At 46.6% G+C, this 22,562-nt stretch overlaps 1 protein-coding gene across 2 annotated transcripts in view; it reads left to right on the top strand.

Moving 5' to 3' along the window:
* Positions 1-22,562, top strand: part of TANGO2 (transport and golgi organization 2 homolog) — a 193,561-nt gene that overhangs the window by 42,750 nt on the left and 128,249 nt on the right. Inside the window, exon 1 of one of the 2 annotated variants that reach the window (XM_030219098.1) lies at positions 1,263-1,283. The exons of the other annotated variant lie outside the window; for it this stretch is intronic. The gene's annotated coding sequence lies outside the window, so the exon portion shown is untranslated. Of the gene's footprint in view, positions 1-1,262; positions 1,284-22,562 lie in introns of those variants that run through there. 2 annotated transcript variants of the gene reach the window in all.

The raw sequence follows: 22,562 nt of genomic DNA, 5'->3' as shown, positions 1-22,562 counted from the left end.
GCACTAGTTGTATTCCCACATGAACAGAAGGGCACACGTCCCTGTAATTTATCCAGTTGCAAACTATGCCAAAATATTTCACAGGACCCCACAGTTACCCACAAAGGAAAGATATTCAACATAAAGGGATCTTTCACTTGCTCATCTTCCAATGTGGTATATATCATTCAGTGTAAAAAATGTAACGAAGGATGCTATATTGGAGAAACAGGCCAGATGCTTAAGACAAGATTCAATTTACATAGACATCACATGAACAGTACAGCCAGTAGGGCCCCCCACCCCAGTGGGACAGCACTTCACAGAACCAGGACACTGTACCAGTGATTTCACAGTGAGAATACTGAAAGGTAACTTTAAAACCATACAAGAACGTAAGACCTTTGAAGTCAGAATGATTGAATATTTTAACACCCAACAGAAAGGACTTAACAAGGACCTGGGGTTCCTAGCCCATTATAAACCATAAAGCTGTATGTCTCTGTTGATCACCCCACCCCTCACCTATCCACACCCATTGTGTTAGAATATCAATGATATGCTTTGATGTCCCCATGCATACCTCCGACCCACCCCCATCCTCCCACCCTGTCAGACTGTCATAGTAATGCTTGAATGTTTTCACTTATATACACTGTCAGCTAGCACATTTGCTTATTTCCGATCTGAGGAAGAAGGGCAACCTTCGAAAGCTAATCAAGAAATGTATTAAGTTATGTCCAATAAAAAAGGTATCATCTTATTTTCTTTTCCATGTTTTATTTTGTTTGATTTCTATAGATTCTACATGGAATGTTGCTATTCCACTAGCAACATTCCATGTAGAAGTCGGCCCTTGCAGATCACCAATGTGGTCGCGCAGGCTTCTGCTTCTGTGAGTCTGACGTCCTGCACGTACGTGCAGGACGTCAGACTCACAGAAACAGAAGCCTGCGCAGCCTTCTACATGGAATGTTGCTAGTGGAATAGCAACATTCCATGTAGAATCTCCAACAGTAGCAACATTCCATGTAGAATCTCCAATGGTATCTATTTTACTGTCATAGTAATGCTTGAATGTTTTCACTTATATACACTGTCAGCTAGCACATTTGCTTATTTCCGATCTGACGAAGAAGGGCAACCTTCGAAAGCTAATCAAGAAATGTATTAAGTTATGTCCAATAACTTTTCCATGTTTTATTTTGTTTGATTTCTATTGATAACCTTAAGAGTGGACTAACACGGCTACCACACTCCTCCACATTTTTCTTGAAATACATTTTGACAAGACAACCTTGGAGGTATGAAAAGCTATCACTGAAAACGTTTACAATTACATTTTTCCTTGACTACCATTGTAATAGTGATGTTATTTTGCTTATGGCAGGTTCCAGAGAAACCATTAAACTAGACTTTTAGGCATCCTTTCCATTATGTTGTTAATGTGTCATTTGACATTGTCAGAATATTGATTCAATAATTTTTTTAACTGACCATCAGAATTAAGTGTCTCAGCGATTTACTGAGATACTCACAGATGCTGTTCTCATGTGCCACTCTCTCGGAAAAAGAATATTTAACACACAGACTGCAAATATTTTTAAAAAATTATCTTAAAAGATTTTCAGTAGTATTTTGTCATTTGCACCACTGTGGATAGACTTGGGAATAACATAAGAAATTTATTGATGGAAAGGGCAATGGAGTGAAAAAAAGACTCTCTGGATTCATAAGAATATAAGAGCCATGCTGGGTCAGACCAGCGGTCCATCGGTCCTTTCATTCCATTTCATAGCGGCCACTCTGGGTCACTTAGAAATATCCAACAGATTCTAATAGAAAAGTCCATTCCATTTCAAGAAAACATGAGCTAAGCAGAGAGGATTAGTGAAGAGAGAAAGTTTTGGTTACGGTCTGCTTTTATGTTCAGTTTCTATATGTTAATCAAATGGTGGCAGAACCATAATTTAAAAAATCTGTTTATTCTAGATGCAATAGTTCACTCAAAGATTTGGGCTACTTTGAATGCAGTTAGCTGAAGTTAATAGAAGTTTTAGTGAATCCCCTAGTGTGTCATTATCTGTCATTTTAAACTAGTAGTTCTCAATGGAACTTTTCTAATTTGTCTATTTTAATTTACACCCTAATTACTGAACATTATACCTTGTCCTGATATCATTATGTTATGTTTTATCTACTTATCCACCTCTTATTATACATAATTTTTTATGCACCTTAATTGCAACAATTCTGAAATTCTTACTCCGTTAATATGATTGCCATGATATTCTTATGCACCTTATCTGTTATCTGTATTCTGATTTTCTTATTCCATCAGTGTGATTGTCGTTGTATTATATTGTAAGCCACATTGAGCCTGCAAATGGGTGGGAAAATGTGGGATATAAATGCAGCAAATAAATAAATAAACCTTCCTTCTGTTGTGACACAGCTGACAACGTTCACATTGCCTGACACATTGAATACTACAATTCGCAACTAAAGAAAAACAAAACCTTATATATCATTTCATTGTTGCTGTCAGTGATACAATAGAGATACAGGTACCAGGGTCTGTATGATGCCAGGGTGGAGGAGAGGGATGGACCAGAGGCCAGTAACATTTCCAGTTGGTCTGGTGATAGAACTAGGAACTAGTAATGAAGATTTCAAGTACCTGACTTTCTTGCTCCCAGCAATCCCCAATCTGTTGACATACCGGATTTTTAAAGAAAGCACAAATGTACTGTCCGTCAAAGTTTTGGTAACACACTGGTTGAGAACCATTGGTTTAGACTGATACAAGCTAAGACACTTTTTGTTTGAGGCTGGCCTTTTAGTCACAATGGTGCCCTTTTACAGAGTAACGGTAAACCTAGCACGGGCTTCCCACTCACTCTTTCGGGACTACTGCTGGCCCAATGTGGCCGCCGGCGGTAGTCCCGCCCCAATTGCGTGCCAGTTCCGGGGGAAAAAGGAACCCCACGAAAACCACTTGCACTGCCCGGTTACAGTGAGGGCCCTTATTGGTAAGCAGTCTCTTACCACATGGCCATGAGTGCTGGGGGCTTTTTTACCCACTGCGGTAAAAAGGGCCCTGGTGCGCGGGAGAAATGGTCCCTGCTGCCAGCACAGGGCCCTTTTTCACGCAGCTTGGTAAAAGGGCCTTAATGTGATGGCCATTCCATATCATCAAGCTGATCAATCCATAGACTGGTGGGTTGTGTCCATCTACCAGCAGGTGGAGATAGAGAGCAAACTTTTGCCTCCCTATATGTGGTCATGTGCTGCCGGAAACTCCTCAGTATGTTCTCTATCTCAGCAGGTGGTGGTCACACACAGCAGCAGCTCTGGCTAGGCCTCCAAGCCTAATCCTTAGGTTTTGTTGAGGCCTGGGGTTGAGGGCTCTTTTGAGCAAGTGCAAACCTGGTGGTGCCAGGTCCCTCCTTTTCTCCCCCCTCCCGCTGGCTCCGTTTAAAAAAAAAAAAAAAATTTTAAACGTCTTTAAAGGCGTTTAATTCGACGTTTCTTTAAACGTTCATTGCAGCTACTCACTGGGACACCAGTTCGTTACAGCTCGGAGCGGCAAGCAGGTAATTTTACCTTTTTATAGCGGGCAGGGGGTTCCCCGATTCTTCTCCTCGTGGCATATGGCGTCGGAGGGCGAGGGCGCAAAGGGTCGCTCCCCGGATCGCTGGAGCGCTTCTAGAGGGGATGCGGGGGTTTTACAACCTGATTCGCCCTTGATGGGTGACAGTTTAGTGACCGATGAATGTCCCGGTCGTTCCTCCGGCGTGGCGGTTTTTTCCCGCCATAAACGCCCATCCCCCGCTCCTCGCCTCCGCCATCTTGGCCGGCCACGCGGCTCGGACGGCTTCTTCGTGGGCCGCCCTTGAGGTTGGAGACATTAATGCCATGAACGCCCTTAATTTGGGCGACGGCACAAGCGGCTAAAGTTAAGCGCCGTTCTTCCCGCGCGGCTCCTTCGCGGAGTTTCGCGCCGGACGCCATTTTGGATGCGCAGCATGTCTCTCCCCCTCTATTGCGAGCGCCGGTTGAGAGTGCGTCTAGGGCTGTTGCCCAGGCTGCGGAAGTGCACAGTCTGGGGGGTTTCTCCCCCGAGTTTGTTTTGCTGCTGCATCAGGCTTTCCTCATGCAAAACGCTGCCCCTGCTCCCTCTTCTGATAAAGAGGTTGAGGTTCCCAGAGGTAAACGCCCTCGGGTTGATTTCCAGGCCTTGGAGGACTTTGTCTCCTCCGATGTAGATGAGGGCAGCGTGTCTGAGGTCTCCCAACGGTCCTTTGCGGATTCCTTGGAGGAGATAGATCCCCGCTCGGATGGAGCGGATGACCCCTCTGCAGCGCGGCTTTTTAGCCCAGAGGATTTGCCCAACCTGTTTTTACAGGCCATGGACACTTTGAAGATTTCCTCTCCGGAGGACGTCTCTCCCTCAGCCCCTGTTGGCTCTGCCATTATGCTGGGGACGAAGCGCCCGCCTAGATCCTTCCACGTGCATGATGCCATGCACACCTTAATTGCGGCTCAATGGGATGTCCCGGAAACGAGCCTTAAAGTGGCTAGGGCTATGTCCCGCCTCTATCCTTTGGCTGTGAGTGAACGTGAGGCCTATCTGTGGCCTACCGTGGATTCTTTAATCACTGCGGTGACTAAGAAAACGGCGTTGCCGGTGGAAGGTGGCACGGCCCTAAAGGACGCCCAAGACAGAAGATTGGAGGCGGCCTTAAGGTCGTCCTTTGAGGCAGCTGCTTTAAGTTTGCAGGCCTCAGTTTGCGGCTCCTATGTGGCCAGGGCGTGCCTGACTATGGTGCAGCGGGCTTCCCCCTCGGATCTTTCCTTGAGGGCTGATTGGCCGGCCCTGGAATCGGGCTTAGCCTATTTGGCAGACTTGCTGTATGATGTCTTGAGAGCCTCAGCTAAAGGCATGGCTCAGACAGTCTCTGCGCGGCGGTGGCTTTGGCTGAAACATTGGTCTGCTGACCACGCCTCTAAATCCCGCCTGGCTAGATTGCCTTTTAAAGGCAAGCTGCTCTTTGGGGTCGAGCTGGACAAAATCGTGACCGATCTCGGCACGTCTAAGGGCAAGAAATTACCAGAGGTCAGGGCTCGGGCTAGTACTCGTCCCGGTACCTCCAGAGGACGGTTGCTGGAAGCCCGTCGGTACCGCTCGGGCAAGTCGGGTTCCTCTGCCCCCTCTTCCTTCAAGAGGAATTTCTCCCCCAAGCAGCATTCCTTTCGCAGAGACCGCCGTCCCGGAGGTGCTCCCTCCGGTCCTCCCCCAGGGTCTCGTACCCAATGACGGGGCCTTGGTCCACGCCCCAGTGCAGATTGGAGGACGGCTGTCCTCGTTTCTGGGCGAGTGGACCACTATAACTTCAGACGCGTGGGTGCTGGAAGTCATCAGAGACGGCTACAAGCTAGAGTTCTGCCAACCCTTAAGAGACGGGTTTGTACTCTCTCCCTGCAAGTCTCCGGTCAAGCTGTGGCAGTGCAGCAGACCTTGGACATCCTGATCCGCCTGGGTGCGGTCGTTCCGGTGCCAAAAAAATCAGATTGGCAAGGGACGTTACTCCATTTACTTTGTGGTTCCAAAGAAAGGAGGTTCTGTCCGGCCTATCCTCGACCTCAAAGGGGTCAATCGGGCCTGGAAAGTGAGGCACTTTCGCATGGAGCCTCTCCGCTCTGTTATAGCGGCAGTGAAGGCAGGAGAGTTCTTGGCTTCCTTGGACATCAAGGAAGCGTACCTGCATATTCCCATCTGGCCTCCTCTCCAACGCTTTCTGCGTTTTACAGTCCTGAGACGACACTTCCAGTTCAGAGCCCTCCCTTTCGGGTTGGCTACTGCTCCGCGGACCTTTTCCAAAGTAATGGGGGTCAAAGCGGCCTTCCTGCTAAAGGAAGGAGTACAAGTCCATCCTTATCTGGACGACTGGTTGATCCGAGCCCCCTCTTATGCAGAGTGCGGCAAAGCTATGGACCGGGTAGTTGCTCTTGTGAGCTCCCTGGGATGGATCATCAACTGGAAGAAGAGCCAGCTGCGCCCGACTCAGTCCCTGGAGTATCTGGGAGTTCGATTCGACACCCAAGTGGGCAGAGTGTTCCTGCCAGACAATCGGATTGTCAAGCTTCAGGCTCAGGTGGACTAGTTCCTAGTAGCCTCTCCTATTCGGGCTTGGGACTACGTGCAGCTGTTGGGCTCTATGACGGCCACGATGGAAGTAGTGCCCTGGGCCAGGGCTCATATGAGACCACTACAGCTATCTCTGCTGCTGCGCTGGACTCCGATGTCGGAGGATTATGCTGTGCGCCTTCCCGTGGACCCAGCAGTGCGCAAGGCGCTGAGCTGGTGGACGCAGACAGACAAGTTGTCTGCAGGATTGCCTCTGGTGACCCCGGAGTGGATTGTCGTCACGACAGACGCCTCTTTGATGGGCTGGGGAGCCCACTGCTTGGGAAGGACAGCGCAGGGGCTCTAGTCTCCTGCAGAGGCAAGTGGTCTATCAACCTCCTGGAACTCAGAGCCATTCGGTTGGTGTTATTGGAGTTCATCCCGGTACTGGTGTTGTAGCCTGTACGGGTCCTGTCGGACAATGCCACGGCTGTGGCCTATATCAACCGCCAGGGAGGTACCAAGAGCGCCCCTCTAGCCAAGGAGGCTGAGTCTTTGCCAGTGGGCGGAAGCAAACCTGGAGCAGCTTTCAGCGGCCCACATTGCCGGAGTCATGAATGTCAAGGCGGACTTTCTCAGTCGCCATACCTTGGAGCCCGGAGAGTGGCAACTATCTGCTCAGGCGTTCTTGGACATCACGAAGCGCTGGGGCCAGCCGAGCCTAGATCTGATGGCGTCATCGGCCAATTGCCAAGTGCCGCGCTTTTTCAGCAGAGGACGGGACCCTCGATCCCTGGGAGTAGATGCTCTTCTCCAACAGTGGCCGACACAAGAGCTCCTCTATGTGTTCCCGCCCTGGCCCATGTTGGGCAGGGTGCTAGACCGGGTGGCAAAGCATCCCGGCAGGGTAATCCTGGTGGGTCCGGATTGGCCCAGACGTCCCTGGTATGCGGACTTGATCAGGCTTTCAGTCGACGATCCTCTGCGGCTGTCAGTGGAGCAGGGCCGGTTACATCAGGGTCCCGTGGTGATGGAGGATCCCTCTCCCTTTGGTCTTACGGCCTGGCTATTGAGCGGCAGCGTCTGAGGAAGAAGGGCTTCTCAGACAAGGTCATCGCCACTATGCTGAGAGCGAGGAAACGCTCTACTTCTACTGCTTACGCCAGGGTTTGGCGTATCTTTGCAGCATGGTGTGAAGCAGGCTCACTTTCTCCCTTCACTGCTCCAATTTCTTCAGTGTTGGCGTTCCTGCAAGAAGGTCTGGAGAAAGGCCTGTCGCTCAGTTCCCTTAAAGTCCAGGTAGCGGCTCTGGCTTGCTTCAGGGGCCGCCTGAAGGGTGCTTCCCTGGCTTCGCAGCCAGATGTGGTGCGCTTTCTCAAGGGAGTTAATCACCTGCGCCCTCCTCTGCACTCAGTGGTGCCTGCGTGGAATCTCAACCTGGTGCTAAGAGCATTGCAGAAGCCGCCTTTTGAACCCTTGTCGAGGGCATCTCTGAAAGACCTGACGTTGAAAGCAGTCTTTTTGGTGGCTATCACTTCAGCCAGAAGAGTTTCCGAGCTCCAGGCGCTCTCATGTCGAGAGCCTTTTCTGCAGTTCACTGAGGCAGGAGTGACTATTCGCACAGTGCCTTCCTTCCTGCCCAAGATTGTTTCTCGCTTCCATGTGAATCAGCAGCTCTGTCTCCCTTCCTTTCGTAGGGAGGACTACCCAGAGGAGTACTCTGCTCTTAAATATCTGGATGTGAGACGAGTCATCTTCAGATACTTGGAAGTGACCAATGATTTCCGGAAATCGGATCATCTGTTTGTCCTGTTTGCAGGTCCTCGTAAGGGTCTGCAGGCTGCTAAGCCTACAGTGGCAAGATGGGTCAAGGAAGCCATTGCAGCGGCTTATGTGGCCGCGGGGAAGGTGCCGCCTATCCAGCTGAAGGCTCACTCCACGAGAGCTCAGGCGGCCTCGATGGCAGAGGCCGGATCCGTCTCCTTGGAAGAGATATGCAAGGCGGCAACTTGGGCTTCGGCTCATACATTCTCCAAGCATTACCGTTTGACTGTGGCTGCACGGGCGGAGGCCCGGTTTGGAGCTTCAGTGTTGAGGTCAGGGATTTCAATGTCCCGCCCTGGGTGAGTACTGCTTCGGTACATCCCACCAGTCTATGGATTGATCAGCTTGATGATATGGAAGGTAAAATTATGTATAATCATACCTGATAATTTTCTTTCCATTAATCATAGCTGATCAATCCATAGCCCCTCCCAGATATCTGTTCTGTTTTTATTCTGGTTGCATTTCAGGTTCAAGTTTAGTCTTCAGTTATTTCAGAAAGACTTCGTGTTCAAGTTCTTTCACTTGGATTCTTCAAGAGTTGAGACGAGTTTGTGTTACAGTGAGCTGCTGCATTCCTCTCCCCTCCGTTTTACGGGGCTGGATTGAGACATAAATTCTGCCGGCACTCCCTCCCGCTTCGTGCGGCTGTAGGGCAGCTTTGTACCCCTCCCGCTTCGGCGGTGTTAGGGTCAGTCAGCTCCTCCCGCGGTTGCGGTTGCAGGATAAGCCAGATCCCCCCGCATCGGCGGGTGTGGTGTCCCTCCCCCGCTCCGCGGGGATGAGCTGGACGGATTCCCCTCCCCCACTTGTGTGGGGATGAGCTGGGTTAATTCCCCTCCCCCGTTTCGGCGGTGGTGAGCTGGGCAGAGTGTCCCTTCGTGGGTGTAATTCTCTAAGTGCTGAGTCCTGCAGATGGAGCTTTGATATCGACATACTGAGGAGTTTCCGGCAGCACATGACCACATATAGGGAGGCAAAAGTTTGCTCTCTATCTCCACCTGCTGGTAGATGGACACAACCCACCAGTCTATGGATTGATCAGCTATGATTAATGGAAAGAAAATTATCAGGTATGATTATACATAATTTTACCATAAATCAAAAGTTTTTTTTTTTAAATATAAATCAGCTGTTTTTATGGAATTTATAGAAGTACAAGCCGTTAAGCCTATTATAATGGGCAAGAGTTTTTTATTTCTGAATTGTAATTTGAAAGTTGATGAACGTAATGTGAGTTGATGTCTATAGTACACTTTTATATACTATGTTCTTTGTATAAACAGCATTAGATCCTTCAATTAATTTACCTTGTTCTAATGTTACTTTGCCCTCCCCCCATGTCCAGCAACCCTCCTTTCCGCCGCTCCCTCCTTCCTCCGTGCCGGGCCCCCTGCAGTGAGATTGCATTGATCTGCAGCGCTTTAACACGTAGGTGAGAGATACTGTCATGTCAGTGCATGGGGCCCGACACGGAGGGGGGCGGGTGCTGTGTCGTGGAGGGTTTTGCGGCAACCTCGTGGGGGGGTGGGAGTGGCGGCGTAGTTATTGGGCCCTTCACAGAGGGGTGCGGCAGCGGCGACATCGTGGAGGTAGGTGCTCTGGCAGATGCGACCTCGGGGAGGGTGTAGGAGGGTGCAGCGCTTGCGGCGTCGACCTCGTGGGGTTGGAGGGGTGGTAGCGGCGGCGTAGTGGGTGTAGTGACACATGCACAGAACAGCTGCGCGCCGTTCTGCGCATGCACGACACATCAGAAGAGACCTATGAAGTGACGCATGTGCGGCACGTCGGTCACAGCTCATTTATTAGAGAGATGTTATTACCCAATATGGAAAGATTCTCTCACAGACTGAACATATGTATTTGCACTCTTTGGTTTCTATTATTGATCACTAATAGTGTCACAAAAGCCATACTAACATAAGGGGTCTGCGCAGTAAAACAGTTCTTCCCATCAGTGGCGTTTCTATTCATGGTGCGCGTGTTATGTATGCATCGCATGTTGGACAGTTTATTTACATTCTCCCTCCTATCCTGTGCCACGGAGAGCAGGAGGGTCTTTGAAACATTTTTTTCCCTTGGTGACTTCCACTACTTTCTGGTTCCTTGTGGACTTCTTGTGGAAGATTTTTTTGTTTTGTTTTGTTATACTCTTTTTGTGTTGCCAGCCCCTTTGGAACATCTGACCACATATAAAAATGTTTCTCGTATCTTCAGCCCTGCGTGATTCTGGGCTCATTAAATTCTCTGCTTATATACTTTTTGGATACTATGTGCAGACTTGGTTCACAATCTAATCATTAAGCATGACAGTGATGTTCATTATTACAGTGACATAATAATTACCTGAAACAGTAGAGACAGTGTATTTGCAGTTTTTAAGCTATTCTACCCAGTTCACTGTTCCTAGAGAAGATCAAAACCTCCCATTGTGCTTTAACTGTAGTTTAATATTTCTAATTTAAAATAAATTCAAATTCATACATTTTGAAATGAGGGATTACGTCTCTATTTCAGTATAATTTTGTTTTTGAGAATGAAAAAAAACCCCCCTAAACATAAGGATTTCACTAGTATCCAACTTGTGAAGAGAGCAACTGCCCAAACAAGAAAAATTTGTTTACAAAGCAAAGCCATTTTCTCTAGCTGCCAGGTTTTTCTTTGGCTTCTCTCCTAGGATGCAGATGGGCCTCGCGCAAGGCAGAATATTATGGTTCTGACATAGGACTTGAAGATGCTCGGAATGGGCATTTTTATGTGGCAGAAAGAAGGCGATTCTGGCTAGGAAAATGGAGAGGATGGGTATCAAAAATATGCATCCAAAAATTGCCATAGAAAAGGATGGTTTTTAGTGTGCACATTTTATCTCTTCAAGGGAGCTACCATTAAGAATTTTTTTCTATAACTCATGCTATTTTAGCACAGGTCCCATTTTATATATTGAGAGACCTAGTTACTAATAACCTGGGTTAACAGTAAAATAACCTGTTTTATCATTCTCTTAGGACAAGCAGGTCGTCCGTATTCCCACATCAGGGTGACGTCATCCGACGGAGCTTGTGGGCAATGACTAGCAAGATGATTGTAGAAATTACTAACAGCATCCCACTGCATGTGGCCTGGTGCCTTGCTGCCCGACGTGTGAGCGTGGGTTCCTTGGTCTTCATTTTTCTGCAGAGCAGGAGGATGCGTCTGAGTGTTCTCCTCACAGTGTATTTTTCCCCCCTGATATTGTCCCTTCAATTCTTTTATCCTTAATCTTTATTTTATTTTGTTTCCTTTAAGTTTTTTTAGTATTTTCCGCTCTTCAAGTTTCTTTTCATTCTTGTGAGTTGCTAGGCCAGGGCACCAACCTCAAATTTGAACGCTGCCTATTTTCACAGTTTACAATTGAGGAGTTTAATTTGGCTGTGATTCTTTTTTTCAATGTCCAAGAAGACTCAGTGGCTTCAAAAGATGCACCCAAATTATCAGTAGTGGCTCCCATTGCAATTAGGGCTGTACCGGATATTCGTATTTGATTAAGCCCTGAATCCATTATTTGTATTCAGCCGAATAGTGATTTCAATTGAAATACAAATAATTCTACTGAAGTAAACACTTGCTCTCTGATTTCATGCTGCTTCTTTTAGGTTTTATGTTAAAACTCAATGCCCATTACTCATAGTCAGCCAAATAATATTTTTCATTATTCATATTTGACCGAATATCATTACAACTCTAATTTCAGTCTCACTTTTTAAATGATAAATCTACTTTTCAAAAGAGAAGACTCTTTCATGCTTTTAAACATAACCAGTCCTGTCAACTTAACAAATTATTTTTGCCAGTCATACCTTCTAAATGAATAATATCAAAGGCTTCATTTTGTGGAATTGAGATATAAAGTGCTGATACATCAATAATTAACAATAACTCTTGATCAAAAAGTGACCACAAACCCTCACTTATTTTGCAGCACATGAGATGTATTTGTCACGTAAGACTTAACTTTGTGAGCTTCCAGCTTAAGATAGCTATCCAAAATTGTGACAAAGGTTCTAACACGACCCCCTAGTAGATAAAATAGGTCTCCCTGGGGTGGAGGGTCTGAACATTCTTATGAATTTTTGGTAAAAAATAAATATATGGAATCTTAAGGCTGGTTTTTATAAGAAACGACTTCTCTCTTTCAGTAATAAGCCCTTCATCAAAAGCCAGAGACTCACATTCAGAAATTCTTGTAGACAAGACCAAAGTAGGGTCCACATCCAAAAGTTAGATTTTTAGGGCCACAATAGAGGTATCATTTTCAATCGGATGTTCGGCAAAATATGCTTTCAGTTGTAATTTCCTAACAAAATCTGTGTAAAGCAATATGCATTTGAAATGTCAGTCATTTTTTTATGTTTAAATCTAGTCCAATCAATAGGTCCATGCCAAATTGAGCAACATACAAACAGTATAACCATCCTTAATATCTAATACATCATAGCACAATACATAGCATACATTTCTTTCTTTCTTATCTCCCCCCCCCCCCCCAACCCTGCAAATTGTGTTCCCTGGTCATCCAGTTACTTTTTCTTTTTTTTTTTTTTTTTAAGTAATATGGAATTCTCCAAAGACAAGCAGGCTGATATTCTCACAAGTGGGTGACGCCACGTCGGCCCCGGAGGATTTTAAAGCAAAATCTAAAAATCTCTTTTATGGTGTTCTGTCGCGCGAGCGATCGCACTGCGCATGTGCGCACATCTCTTCCCGCTCGCTGTGCGGACACGCCCCTCAGTTTTTCTTTTTCCGCGTCTGAGGAGACACGGAGTTCGTTAGTGCTTCGTGTTTTCTTCAGGTCCTCGGAGTAAAATCTCTTTTTTTATTATTTCATTTATACTTTTTCATGGCAGGCTCATTGTGGCTTATATATACAGGTACTTTTTGTACCTGAGGCAAGGAAAAGTTAAGTAATTGCCAGAGTCACAAGGGGCTGTGCCTGAAATGAAAACAAAGCATTTAAGCTTCTCTTTTTCTTTTTTCTTATAAAAGTGCTGGTATATTGTTATCTGTGGGCTCTCTCTCGCCAGCAAATAAAACAAGCCCACATTTTTAGGATCCATTTATTAAAACTTAACAAATGGCTCTCGAGAGCTGTGAGAGCCTGCTTCAGCACACCACTGTCTTTAAGCCTCACAAGTGGTGAAGGTGTATGTCACAGGAGAAAAGCAGGAGCCTAAGCAGGTGCAACCCTGGTGAATGGGCAACCTGGTGACACAAAATCAGTGGTGTAACCTTTGAAGTGAGTCTCCACCCGCCTCGGCGTCTCCTGCTCTGCAGGTCATTCGGGCGCATCGGCAGATGTGTCTTGGGCCGGATCATCTCCCTGTGAAGCGCAAGTAGTGTCTCAAAGACGAGACGTATGCTACTTGTCAGGGATGCCCGAAGGAGATCAATTCTGGAGTCCGACAGAGACCGATGCACGCTGGGTATAGTTATGCATCGAGTAGGTCTCCACCTGCCTCGGCGCCTCCTGCTTGGCAGGTCATTCGGGCGCATCAGTGGGTGTCGGTACCATCGGTGCCCAGAGCTTTGCTCCCTCTGTTATGGAGGTATCCGGGCTTCAGACATCAGTCGGTGCCGAGAGCGTTGCTCCCTCTGTTATGGAGGTATCCTGGCATTGGACGTCGATACACCGGTACCAGGTATCAACGGTGCCATCGGTACCGGGTATCATCGGTGTCATGGGTACCGTCGGTACCGAGTATCATCGGTGCGTCGGTACCGAGGAGTATCGGTACCAGGAACATTGGTGCCATGGTCGGTGCCATGGGTCCCGTCGGTACCGGGTATCATCGGTACCATGGGTCCCGTCGGCACCGGGTATCATCGGTACCATGGGTACCGTCGGTACCGAATGTCATCGGGGCATGGGTGCCGTCGGTACCAGGTATCATGGGCACCATCGGCACCAGGTATCATGGGCACCATCGACCATCGGTGACAGGTATCATCGCCCATCGGTACCGAGTACCATGGGTACCATCGGTATCGGGTATCGTTGGTACCATGGATACCATGGGTATCAGGTATCATGGATACCGTCGGTACATGAGTACCATCGATACCAGATATCATGACCAGGTACCATCAGTGCCATGGGTGCCATTGGTACCAGGTGTCATGAGCATCGTCGGTACCATGTGTACCATCGGTACCGTCGGTGCTGTTGGTGCCGGATATCATGGGTACCATCGGTACCACATGTCATGGGTACCATCGGTACCAGGTATCATGGGTACCATCGATACCAGATATCATGACTATCATCGGTACCAAGTACCATGGGTACCATTGGTACCGGGGGTCATCGGTACCATGTGTATCATCGGTACCGTCGATGCCATGGGTACTATCGGTACCATCGGTCACATCTCTGTTATGGAAGTCATCTGGCAGTCTGGTTTCAATTCCCTTGCATTTCCAGATTTTGTCCTTGGCTTCGGGACCATGGATACCATTGGATGCCATGGGTGCTTCCGCCTCCTGCGGCATCTAGCTTTTCACCTGGTCTCCTTCACCGATGCTGCCTCTGGTAGGGGTGTTCGCGGCCTACTGGGGCAACTTCTCGACCCCGTCGTAGACCTTACCACGCCTCCATATCGGACGCATTTGGATCTGAGCTGCTCGGTTTGAGTAGTTAGCTCAGTTCAATGATGGTTCATCTGATGAACATGAAGGTCATGGGGTTTTCTCTGCTGAGAATCCTCTAGATCTTCTATCTGTCTTGACATTACAGTGGAGATTGTGAATCAGCCCAATGCCCAGATGCTCAAGGTCCTGGACTACCATCTTCTCCTGAGTCTTCTGCCACTCAGAACAGATAGGAGTTCTAAGAACTTGCTTCGGCGCCCCCGGGGCCAGAGCATACATCCTTAGCCTCTTTTGGAGAATGGCGTACCAGGCTGGCATGATCGCGTCCACAATCAAGTCCTGCCAGATCTTTACGAGCATTCCCACCGGAGTAGGCTAAACCTTTTCACCAAGTGGTCAGGTAGCACACGGTGTGTCGCAGGTTCCTGTCCAAGGGCATTTTCGACACTTGTAATGTAACACCTAGATTTCTGCTCTAGGTACAGTGATGAGGAGACTCAGCAGAAAATTGTAGATATGCTGTGCATACACTTCCTCATCTCGGAAGTTCTTTAGAGAGAAGAGTAGTTTTCCTTGTGCCTTAAGGGGTCGTACCTATACTCCTACTTCTCGACAGCCGGTTCAGGCTATGCCTCAGCACGCTCGTTCTAGTCAGCGGCGTGCACCTAATCAGGCCCCTGCAGCTATTCCGCAGGAACCAGAGAGGGGTTTTTGACTGGCTCCAATTCAGCATAGCCACTATAAAAAAAAAAAAAATGTCCGTACCGGCCAATCTGCCTGTCGGGGGGGAAGTTTAAATTTTCTCCACCAAAGGTGACTTCTTTTATCCTCCAACCGGTGGGTTTTTTCAGATAGTCCGGTTAGGATACATTCTCAATCTGGAATCAAACCCTCCACATTGTTCATTCGGAGCTTAATCCTTTAGCTTCCATCAAAAGTGAGTACTTGCAGAGGAACTCTCTGACTTTCTCAGCGCCAATGCAGTCGAGCCCGTTCCACCAGGGCAAGAAGGGTTGAGATTCTATTCCAGGTCCTTCCTTGTGGGTGGCGTCCCATCATAGACATAAGGGGCCTAAACAGATTTTGGTTCAGGATGCTTTCCCTGGGCATCCTTCTTCCCATACTTCAGGAAAACGATTGGTTATGCTCTCTGGACTTATAGGATACTTATACTCTCTTTGCATCCAGAGTATGTTTTCCTAGTGCCTAGCTGTTGTTGCAGCGTATCTTCATGGACTGGGAGTGCATGTGTTCCCTTAACACGATGATTGCCTGTCTCAACAGATTACAGCACAGTAAATATTGAGACTTCTAGACACATGGCTTCCACAGTTCACGTAACTCCCATGGCACTTTTGCACATGACATCCGCTCAGTGCATCCTAGCTTCCCAGTGGTATCAAGTTTAGGGTATCTAGAGAATGTAACCCAACTGTTCGCCAGTCTTCGGAATTCCCCTCAGAGGTGGTTAATTCTCTCCATTTGGATTCTGAGGCGTCCCGTCCACCTTACTCAGTCAAAAGCTGCTGACGAAGGTTGCATCCCTCCTGGCTATCCAACCAAATTATTTTAATTCAACCAAACAATCGGGTTGTGATGTACTCGATAACAAAGGAGTACTGGATCTTGCCCTCTGAGTCAGGATGCCATGCAGATGTAGCGGTGGGCCCGCAACGCGGCATGTTTTCTCCAAGCCACTTATCTAATTGGCGTAAACAGCAGTCTGGCCGACAGGCTGAGCAGGATAATGCTACAGTCATGGTTGTTGAGCATGCCTATAGTTTCGATAGATCTTCCGGAAATGAGATACCCCCTCAGTGGATCTTTTTACTACTTAGTCCAATCGCAAAGTCCCTCAGTTCTGTTCCAGGCTGCAGGTTCACGGCAGGCTACCATCGGATGCCTTTCTCCTTCTTTGGGGGACAGGTTTTCTGTATGCGTATCCTCCCATACATCTGGTGGAAAAGACTTTGCTGATTCTCAAGCAAGATTGTGGAGCCATGATTCTGATTGCTCCTTTCTAGCTGCGTCAGATAGGATTCCCTCTTCTTCTGGAGTTGGAATGTTTTCGAGCTCTCATTACGCAGAACGAGGGGGCACTTCTACATCCCAACCTCCAATCTCTGGCTCACACGGTCTGGATGTTGAGAGTGTGGGTTTCGTTGAGTTTTCCAGAGAGTGTCTCCCGACTCTTGCTTGCTTCCAGAAAAGATTTCACAAAGAGGTGTTATTCTTTTTCATGGAAGAGGTTTGCTGTCTGGTGTGACAGCAAGGCCCTAGATCCTGCCTCTTGTCTTATACAGACCTTGCTTGAGTTCTTTCTACACCTGTCTGAGTCTGGTCTCAAGACCAACTCTGTCAGTATTCATCTTCGTGCTATAAGAGCTTATCATCAACGTGTAAAAGGTCAGCCTTTAGCTGTCCACTTCATGACAGGTTTATTTCTCCCCCAATATTGAGAGAATTCCTTGTATGTGTCTAGGGGGGATTCTTTCTGTTGGGCTTAGCACCCCCAATAATTTTGACAGTTGGCTCTTCTGCTTCGGTCAGAGCCCCTATCACTCCTTATCCAGTATCTTGGGGTTTCAATGTCGTTTTCATCCAGCTGCTGCAAGCTCAATTCGGGCCACTGGATTCCTGCCATCTGAAGTATTGGACCTGGAAGGTCGTTTTCCTTAATGGCTGTTCCTTCAACTCGTAAGGTCGGTGAGCTTCAGACTCCAGTAGCTCAAGCGCCTTACCTTACTTCTCATCTTAACAGAGTAGTTCTCCGCATGCAGACAAAGTTCTTACTGGCGCTGGTATCAGAGTACCAGCTGATCCAGTCAATTGTCTTGCCAACATTCTTTCTCCCTCATCTTACAAGCCCTGGCGAAAGCAAGCTGCGCACTTTTTGCGTGGAGCAGACGAGCTCCCTCAGACAGTCCGCCCAGTTGTTTATTTCTTTTAATGCCAGTTGCTGTCGGAAACCGCATCATTTCTTCTTGGCTAGCAGATTGCATCTCCTTCATTTTTGTCCAAGCTGGACTGACTCTAGAGGGCCATGTCACGGCTCACAAAATTAGAGCCATGACTGAGTCGGTGGCTCATCTAAGATCAGTCACTATTGAAGAGATCTGCAAAGCTGCGGCGTGGTCATCAGTCCACACATTCACATCTCACTACTGCCTTCAGCAGGATAGCCGACGCGTCAGTCGGTTTGGGCAGTCGGGGCTGCAGAACTTCTTTGGGGTTTAGAATCCAACTCCAACCCTCCTAAGCCCATTTTTGTTCTGTTCCAGGCTACACTCATTTAGATGTTTCTTCTTTTCAGGTCAATTTTTATTCTGGCCTCGCCGTTGCGAGACTCAATTGACCACTGTTTGTTGTGTTGTGTAAGCCTGGAAGCTAGGGATACCCCACTTGTGAGAATATCAGCCTGCTTGTCTTTGGAGAAAGAGTAGTTACTTACCTGTAACAGGTGTTCTCCGAAGACAGCAGGCTGCATATTCTCACAAACCCTCCCACCTCCCCTTTTGGAGTTGTCTCCTCCATCTTTTGGATTTAACTGAAGGGCGTGTCCGCACAGCGAGCGGGAAGAGGTGTGCGCACATGTGCAGTGCGATCGCTCGCGCGACGGAACGCCATAAAAGAGATTTTTAGATTTTGCTTTAAAATCCTCCGGGGCCGACGTGGCGTCACCCACTTGTGAGAATATGCAGCCTGCTGTCTTCAGAGAACACCTGTTACAGGTAAGTAACTACTCTATACTTGTGATATTTACTGGAAGTGTTTTTTGAAGAATATTGTTTAAGGTATTGCTTCCTTTTGGACGTTTGGTGTGCTTTTTATAACCTGGGCATTCCTATGTTTGCACAAAGATATCCATATCCCTTGTTTGGACATTTGAGTTTGTAAAATGGCTGTTCGCGCTGGACGTTACTAGCAAATAGATGGCTATTTCTCGTGTATTTAAGAACAGGCTGTACATCACCAGATCCAGTTCTAAAATATATGAGAAATGGATGTCCATATGTGACGTACTGACTTGGACGTCTGTATTCTAAGTTAGATGCTTTTTCTAAAATGCTGCTCTGTTAATGGTCCTTCTCTAGATTGCTTCTGCTGTATCCCTTCTATACTGTTCACAATACACTCAAGTGAGTTCCTATAAACGTGTTAACATTATGTTTAAATAGGTATTGCTCCCCTCCCCCCCCTCGGATTTATCCTAGTGTGCCAGTGGCTCTGTTACTTTATTTGCCACTTTCAGGTTACTGAATGTTGTCACACTCCACTCTCACTTTTCTGTAGTAATCGTTATTGCTGCTTCCCTTTTTGCTAGTTACATCTGTCCTCTGTTATGTAAAGGGACTAAATCTACCTTCCATTTGTGTTTTTGCTTATCTGAGACCAGTTCTCTTTTACTTGTGAATACTGCGCAAATTGTTTTATTCTATCTGCTGCTGGCTGCTTTCCCTGTCTTCCCACATTTATAATCCTTGGTAAAACCTCTAAATCCTATTTTTATATTAGAATATGTATTGTTAATCATGTAGAAGAAACAAATGGCTTCATTTACTAAGGGGCCTTTTTACTAAAGGGTTGCCATGTGGCAACCTGGAATTACTACCGGCCCAATTTAGCCGCCGGTGGTAGTTCTACCTCGTGTGCGCCATTTCTGGTGCTACAGAAAATAATTCAGTGGTGGCGGCGACCTCGCCTTGAATATTGCATTTAGTTCTGGTTGCTGTATCTCAAAAAGGATATAGTGGAATTAGAAAAGGTTCAAACAGTAGTGTCCAGAATGATAAAGGGGATGGAATGCCTCTCGTATGAGGAAAGACTAAAGAGATTAGGGCTCTGCAGCTTGGGAAAGAGACGGATGAGGGGAGATATGATTGAGGTCTACAATATCCTGAGTGGCGTAGAACAAGTAGAAGTAAATTTTTTTAAAAAAAATAAATTGTTCCAAAAGTACAAAGACTAGGGGCAAGATGCACTAAAGACTTGTTAAAGCCCTTTCCTTACCGATTCCCTTAGCGAATCGGTAAGGAATGGGCATGCATCAAGGAATAGGAACGCAAATGAGCTGCTCATTGTAGCTCACTTGCATTCTCTATTCCGTCGTTAAACAGTCGGCCGGTCGAAGCATGCGCAGAGCAGCCAAGCGTTATGCTGGCTGCTCTGCGCATGCCAAATACGCCTCCCTGTGCCGCTGGAAGACGCCGCGCTGTTCACCCCCTCCGATGCGGCTCAACAATGCAGTTGAGGACGCCCATCCAAAAAAACCGTCCATTTTAGCCATCATTCCCCCCTGCAATAATAAAAATGTCTTTTTTGGCAGTGCTTCACTCAGCAGAGAGACCTGGAAATCCCTGAGCCAATCACAGTGCGTTTAGCAATCGGAAAAGGTTAGTGCATCTCATTACAATAGGGTTTCTACACAATTTGCTCATCTGTATTCCATTTTCGTTAGCTGCTACCGTTGTCGAAAAAAAGTCTTTAGTGCATGCCAGGGTTTACTACTTGCTCGTTAATGGCTCGTTGTTTAGTGCATCTGGCCCTAGGGGACACTCGAGGAAGTTACATGGAAATACTTTTAAAATAAATAGGAGAAAATATTTTTTCACTCAACGAATAGTTAAGCTCTGGAACTCTTTGCCGGAGGATATGGTAACAACGGTTAGCGTATCTGGGTTTAAAAAAGGTTTGGACAAGTTCCTGGAGGAAAAGTCCATAGTCTGCTATTGAGACAGATATGGGGAAGCAACTGCTTGCCCCAGGATTAGTAGCTTGGAGTTTTGCCAGGTACTTGGAGTGATTTGGGTTTCTGCCATGTACTTGTGACCTGGATTGGCCACTGTTGGAAACAGGGTACTGGGCAAGATGGACCATTGGTCTGACCCAGTATGGCTACTCTTACGTTCTTATGTCTTTTTTAGGGGCTTTTTACCCGCTGTGGTAAAAAGGGCCCTGGCAGGCATCAAAAACAGCCTCCCATTACCGCAGGGCTCTGTTTACCGCAGCATGGTAAAAAGACCCCAAGGACTTTTTGCACATTCTATGTCTGTGGGAGAAGGGGATAGAATGCCGCGTGAGTGTGGTAATGAAGAGTACTGATGTGTGAAACTGCATATTTGACTTGTCAGGCTCAATCTAGCCGTCACTTGTTGATTTATAACTCCTTTTTTGTTGGTCTCTGCCTAGCTAAAACTGGAAAGTGCATAATCTCTAATGTTGTTGGGGATTTGTAGTGCCCAAGGTGAGGCTTTATTTATTGTTAGCATATGCATAATGAGATGGAGTGAAATATTAGTACAAATACCTTTTCTGACCAGAAAATATTGAGAGGATTATAGAAGGCAGGAGAATTGCACTTGTTTCTCATGTCAGTTCTAGAAATAGGTATGAGAGATTACAGTAGTGAAATGCCATGCCTGGTACTATAAGATTTACAATTTCTTCATCTCCAAAGAATGTGATTATGAAGTGATTTAACTCTAGGGATAAATGATTTTCATTTCAGAATGTTATACATAAAAGTCTGTTTGCATTTTGGTTCCAAACAAATGGATTTGTGTGCAAAAGACTATAATTTAGTAAAGAGAGTAACTATTTCACAGTACCTTAGTACAGCTTATGCATTTCCTGAGGCCTCGTGAAACTTAACAAGCTTCTATAATTAAGTCTGGCCAGAATGTTATTTGTAATTAACTCCAGTTCTGGTAGGTGATTAAAAAAAACCCATTGGAACATACTGTCCTAAATATCTTTTTCGAACCTGATGCTAGTATAAGAATTGCAGTTACGTCTTGTCTTTTTTTTCTCATTACATTTTACTAGGTGAGAGTTAGAATTTATTATGAGAATTGGGTTGAATTTATTCCACCTCTGGGTATCCCATGTACAAATGATTGTGAGGTATTTTTATACAGCTTTACAGTTATGATAAAACGCATGACTTAAGAGCTTGGGGTCTTGACGTTCTGTGAGCTTCTGGCTACCAAATTATTTAATGCTACCCAATCAGTCTTATGCCTCTCACACACAGTCAAACCATACAATTACCTATTGCATTCATATGTATAAAGCGTTTTCTATCCTTACAGAGTATTGTACAGTATACCCACAGAGAATGTTTTATTTAGCCAAGCTGATTTGTGAACCTGTAAGACTGAAATGTTGCCTTAAAGCCATAGAAGAAACTGAAATCTCTGAGCAAATCTTAAAACAAACCTCTATGGGTTTTCTGTTGTACTTAGCATAAAAATTGAATAGCAAAGCCAAAGAGGGGTGGGGGTAGCTATTCTATTACTTCTCTCTCTGTTTCAATTTTTTTATGCATATACAATCTCTGGACCAACAGCATCATGAAAAGATCTTTCATGTGGAATTGTGGTTCAGGGTGAAGTGTGTGAGATGGATTTATTTTGAATGTCGTTCATTAAGAATTGTTAGATTGAATGAGTAATCGTTATGAACCTCTACTCTCATAATGAGTGAACCTCCTCCCTTTTTGTTAGATGCTTTCAGTCCACCGGTTGCAACATGGCTGGCAAAACTCCAGTCTGGCAGTGTCTGAAGTGCTAATTTTGTCCTTGCTCCAGAAACGTGTCCCCAGATAGAGGGGAGAGGCACTACAAATACATAGTAACATAGTAGATGACGGCAGAAAAAGACCTGCATGGTCCATCCAGTCTGCCCAAGACAAACTCATATGTGTATACCTTACCTTGAATTTGTACCTGTCCTTTTCAGGGCACAGACCATATAAGTCTGCCCAGCAGTATTTCCCACCTCCCAACCACCAGTCCCGCCTCCCATCAGCGACTCTGGTACAGACCGTATAAGTCTGCCCTCCCCTATCCTCGCCTCCCAACCACCACCCCCTCTCCCATCAGCGGCTCTGGTACAGACCGTATAAGTCTGCCCTCCCCTATCCTCGCCCCCCAACTGCTCCGCCACCCAATTTGCTTGCTCCCTTTACTCCAGGGCAGTGGTTCTCAACCCAGGGACTGATGCA

Source organism: Microcaecilia unicolor, chromosome 11, assembly GCF_901765095.1.
Source record: "Microcaecilia unicolor chromosome 11, aMicUni1.1, whole genome shotgun sequence".
Taxonomy (NCBI): Eukaryota; Metazoa; Chordata; class Amphibia; order Gymnophiona; family Siphonopidae; genus Microcaecilia; species Microcaecilia unicolor.
Note: the sequence above shows the minus strand (reverse complement) of the source record. Positions and strands in the feature narration are given on the sequence as shown.